Source organism: Blastomyces gilchristii, assembly GCF_000003855.2.
Source record: "Blastomyces gilchristii SLH14081 genomic scaffold supercont1.9, whole genome shotgun sequence".
NCBI classification, from domain to species: Eukaryota; Fungi; Ascomycota; class Eurotiomycetes; order Onygenales; family Ajellomycetaceae; genus Blastomyces; species Blastomyces gilchristii.
Window position 1 is genome coordinate 2380250 of NW_003101674.1, and position 6000 is coordinate 2386249.

Sequence of the window (6000 nt, forward strand, 5' to 3'; positions counted from 1 at the left end):
CTTCCACCCCCTACCCCCTCTACCACCCACCACCGCCTCTACCACCCCGCAGCCCCCCCTACCACTTCCACTCTCTACCCTTTACCCCCCCCTTACCTTGCCACCCCATCCACCCCTTCTACCCCCCACCCCCTCTACCACCACCACCGCCTCTACCGCCCCGCAGCCCTCTACCACTTCCACCTCCTGCCTCTATCTCTCTCTTACCACCCCTTCCACCCCTTCCACCCTCTACCACCTCTACCACCACTGCCCCTACCGCCCCGCAGCTCTCTCTACCACTTCCACCCCCTACTCCTACCTCTCTACCCCCTTCTTACCACCCCGACCACCCCTCTCACCTCTACCACTCTCTTCCACTCTGGATCACCTCTATCATCATTATCAGATTAATCAGAGCTGTACAGGCTGCAGAGCTGGCTGTTCAATCTCATTCATGAATTCAAAGAGATGCACAGGACATCACATGAGATCATGTTACAGAGCATTTACACAGCATAGCTAGACTGACCGTGTGACCGTGTCTGGGACCAGGACCAAACTTTACAGTTGTCACGTTGCCTAAAAGCATTACTCTGATCATGGTTTGTGTTCATTACATTGATTCCAAATCACATTATTTCAAATATTAAAGATTTCAGATTCACTTTTCAAATAAAAATCTAGTCTCAGTTAAAGAATATGTTTGAATTCTTAGTCACATTTTCATTCTGATCTTATTATTACAAATGATATTAAATAAGATTATGAAATTATTTCTCACTTATATAATATTATAACATAGTACTCATTTGTTAAAAATTCAATAGAGAGTATTATTAAATATTATTACTTTTCTAAATATAGATTATAATTCATATAATTTTAATTATAAAAAAATATAAAATATAAAAAAAAATAAAAAAATAAAAAATAAAATAAAAAGAAAAAAATAAAAAGAAATTAAAAAAAATCAAGTTTACAGAGCTGCAGTACTTTTAAAATACTTATTTCTCAGAGTTTTTATAATATTTATCATTAACTGTATATCTCTTATAATAAGAATAATACAGCTGTAATAAGCTATTATCTTAATATTATCTAATAAATAATCAGTATATATCTGTATAAATGTAAATAATTATGTAAGAGATTTACACTGAATAGATTGATATAATATATAGATTTTATAATATAAAAGTGAAAAACATTAGAGAAGAAAAGAAAGAGAAAGTGCAGAAATCAGTGATTAGAGTGAATATTTATACATATACATAGTAAAGCTTCAGAGTGAAAGAATAGAAATTTCATAAGTTTTTCAGCTGAGAATTAGTAACTGAGAATTAAAGCTTTAAAGTAAAAGAATAGAAGTCTATGAAGTGTAAGAATAGAAATCTATAAAGTGTAATGAAATAGTCTATATAATTGATCAGATGTAGTCTGTTACATTAATCTCTTCTTTTCAGAAGTAATATAGAGTTATAAGTGTGTAATTCTCATCAGTTAAGAGTTACTATCTTAAATAACACAGAGCTTGAAGTTCAGATTGAATAATTATAGCTGACTTATTTCACAAGATATTATCAGCTGCAGCTGCAGAGTCTCTTATTAAGAATATTTTTAATCTCTTATTCAAGTTCATTATCTTCTTCTATAATTTCTAGCAGCTGCTACTTAAAAGTAAGTTGAGAAGAAAATGAATCAGTGATAGTGTAGTGAAGTAAGCTTATATAAAAAATATCATGAATTTCTACTAATATATCAAGATTGTAAGAGGCCTACACTGAATAGATCGGTATAATATTGATAGGTCTTATATAACAAAGATAAAAATGTTAGAGAAGGAAAGAAAGAGAAAGTGCAAGAATCAGTAATTGAGATGAATATTTATACACATATGTGATGGTGTACACAGTGGAGCTTCGGGGCGGGAGAATATACACGTGTTTGTAGCAGCCGAGGATCAGTGATTGAGAATGACTGAGAATCAGAGTGTACACATTCAAGAATGAAGTGATTGGAATCTGTGGAGTGTAACAGAATAGTCTATATGATTAATCAGGCACAGCCTGCTACATTAGTCTCTTCTTCCAGAAGCAGTTCTCATCAGTCAAGAACTGCTGTTTCAGATAACATGAAACTCAGAGTTCAGATCAGTTAATTATAGTCAACTCATTTTATAAGATATTACTAACTACAGTTATGAGATCTCTTATCAAGAATATTCTCAATCTCTCACTCAAGCTCATTATCTTCTTCTATGATGTCTGATGACTGTTAGTCAGAAGTCAGTTGAGAAGAGAATGAATTGATGACAGTATAGCAAAGTAAGCTTATATGAAATATATTATAAATTTCTGATGATGTGTTAAGATAGTAGTTATAACTATGTAGAACTTTTATCACTTTATACTTGATATGACAGTAATCTAGTGTACAAGATGAACATGTGATTTATATATTCTTAAGATTCAATCATATCAGATCTTCTATCTTATATTATTCAGCAGAGTCTCAGTGAATATTAATTTAATTCTCTTGATCTTATTTCACAGTTGTCATGAAGATCTCTGCTCAATCATGAGTATTTCAGAGTTTTATTACTATATTATTAGTAATCTGAATCAGATTGTAAGAGTTTAGTGTGAACTGTGTGATCTCTAGAAGATTCAACACTTTCATGTGATATTCATGTGTAAGAAAGAATAGACTTATATCTATTAAAATAGTATCTTAACTGTTGATAGCAATCTCTGTGTGTAGAAGAAGATTATATTAATCATTTTATAAGTAATTACAGAACTTATAAAGATAATTCTTCACAGTCTGAATTGTCTGTTCTGATATATTATCAGTCTCAGAATGATAGACAGTTGATAGATAGTATATAATCTTGAGAACTTGACAGATTCTTGTTCAGAGAGTACTTACAAATTGACAGTCTTAATCTGATACTATAGATCTCAGTAATTCATGCATTCAATAGAATGAGCTCTGTAGAAAAGCTTCAGCAACTTGTTCAGTATTTATCTTATTACAAGATTTCAATATTATATCTTTGCTCAGTTAATTCACAATGATCAGAATGTTTCTACAACTCTTACTCTCAGATAGATTGACAGTGAAGTTAATTACTACATCTCATCAGATTCTATCAGAGATATTAAGTGATTTTAATAGATCTTTTCTACAGTTCTTTCATGAGATAATAGAAAAACAGTGATTACAGTTTCAGACAAAATATCTGATACTGTTTAATATCTCAGATCAGTAGAACTCTCAGAAGATCATTCTATACAGTTATTTATAACCTGAATAATCAGTTATACACAAATCATGCATCTCTTATTATTATTATTATTATTATTATTCTTCAATTATAGATGTATGCAGTCAGAGACTATGACATCTACCTGAGAACTTTTAGTTCTCAGGGTTTTTTCTATATCTGTAAAGTTAACTATTATACATTCATCAATTTCAGATATGCAAAATCAGAAAATTCCAGCTCAGAATACAAAAACTGTTTACAAATTGCAGTATTTTAACATCTTCTAATACTTTGAAACCATTTGACAATATCATGACAAAGGAAAAGAGAAAGAGAACACAGTCTTAAAGATAGACACATTAAATAGATAGATAGAAAGAAATTGAAAGAAAAAGATAAAGTAAAGAGAGACTGTAACAAAACAAATTATTAAAAGATAGTGTATAGCTGTTTTAACAGACTATATCTGATTGATTTCCCCCTCTTCATATTCAGATAATTCTGAATTTAGTCATTTTCTTGTAGCTGCTTGAGTTTCTGATAGAAAGTCTATTAAGTATTTAATTCCTGTCTCAGTTGAGAATAAGAATCTCATATTTAATTGATTTAGATTATACTTCTCTTTCAATCTGGCTCTGAGATTATTGTATAATGCACAGTGCATTACAATATACTCAGGATTCTCATTTGCATTGCAGAATGAGCATTCTATTGAGTCAAATCTATCATCAAATCTTTGTATATAAGATTTGAAATAGCTATGTCCTAGTTTCAGCTGTATTATAGATGAGAATATTTTCTTTTTACATTTAATTGAATAAGATTTTCACTTAGGTTTTGTTTCAAATCTTGAATAATGTATACTCTTCTTTTGTTTCTGCCAGCTTTCATTTCACTTGTCTAAACAAGATTCTTTTATTTTTCTCTTTATAAAAGACCAGGACATAATTTTTTGAATAGATCTGCTTAATTCTGCACTCTTTTTTACAGCTGAATCAGCCAATTCATTGCCATGTATATTCATATGAGCAGGAACTCAGTGCAGATGAATTATTAGCTTTGATGTTCTTCTCTTTTGAATTTTCAAAACAGAGTTTAAGATCAGTTCAAGATTCATTTAATCATTATGAATCTGACTATTTCTAAGTCTTTTTAAAGCAGCTTGACTATCAGAGAATATTCATGCCTCTTTCAAACTATTTCCTCTTTTATGAGATTTTATTTCTATGAGTTTGAAAGCTTTCACTATTACAAATAGTTCAGCATCAAAGACTTCAGATTCACAGCCTAGATTCCAGAAATCTGAGATAAAATTAATATTATCTTCAGTATAAGCAATGCCTGCGCCTAATCTATTCAGATTCTCATTTTTTGAGTCATCTGAATAAATCAGAATAGAGTCTTTTATATTGATTGTAGAAATCCTCTTCAAATACTGTTCATATTCTTTCTCTTTTGATAGTTCACTTATTTGTAAGTTTATAAGAGATTCAAGCTTTTCTCTTCAGAAAGATAACTTCTCATGATTCACTTTTTCAACATTTAAAGAAGAAAATTGATTTTTAATCAGAGAGCATAGTCTATAAAGTTGAGAAGGCATTTTCTTTAAAGAATTATTTTCATTGCAATCAAGAAATCTATTTCAATCCAGTTCATTTCCAGAGTTAATTGATGAAAATGAAGAAGAGACTCTTTCTCTGATTATATGATTTGAGCTCATCTTTATAACTCTCAGCACATAGTTCATACAGGCCTTTTCAAATCTAATAGCAGAAGAAGAAATTGAAGCTTCAATTTCCATTGCTTTAATAGAAGATGATTTGAATGCTTCTAGAATTCTTCTCAAGACTCTGTTTTGCAGACTTTGAAAGAGTTCAGTAAAATTCTCTTAATTATTTCATCAAACTTGAACTTCATAATCAGCTACTGATGTAATACAGGCTACATATAACTGTTTCATAGCTTGGAAGAATAGACTTCTTGCTGTATTTGATAGTCTGATTATGTTATTCAATAGCCTTTCTGCCTTGACAGTTCTTTGTTGAATGTGATATTTAAAATTCAACTTGGAGTTTAATCATACTTCTAATTATTTAACATTTACACTGGGTTTAATCTCTCTATTTAAAAGAGTTAGAGATAGTTCTTTCTCATTGAATCTAGAAAAGAAATAAATTAACTCAGTTTTATTCATATCAAATTGAATTTAATTGATATCTGCTTTAATAAAGATTTTCTTTGCAGCTTCTTCAATCACTTTCAAATTCTCTTTGATAGTTTTTGAGCTGTAGACTAGATCAATATTATCCATATAACTCAGAGATTGTACTATTCTCATATTTCTATTTTTGAATAGATATGCAGTGTATATTGCAAATAAAATAGATAAGATTGAAGATTCTTGTGATACTTCTATTTTTATCTCAGTCTTGTCTTATTTCATTTCATCAAAGAAAAGTTGTATGATTCTTTTAGATATAAAACAGTTAACTCATTTTATTAGAGAAAGTGGCATTTTTAACATCTTCAAAGTCTGAATTAACTTTGACTTTGAAACATGATCAAATGCTTCTTTTATGTCAATAAAAACTGCAGTTGAGATCAGACCTTCATGCTTGCTATTTGAATATTATGAACAACTGAGAGAACAGTGTCAATTGCAGAACACTGTTTTCTATCTCTCATTTATTCACTGAATAAAAGAGAATCACTTATAGAGCTTATAAAAGATAGTTAAGTAGCTATTATCT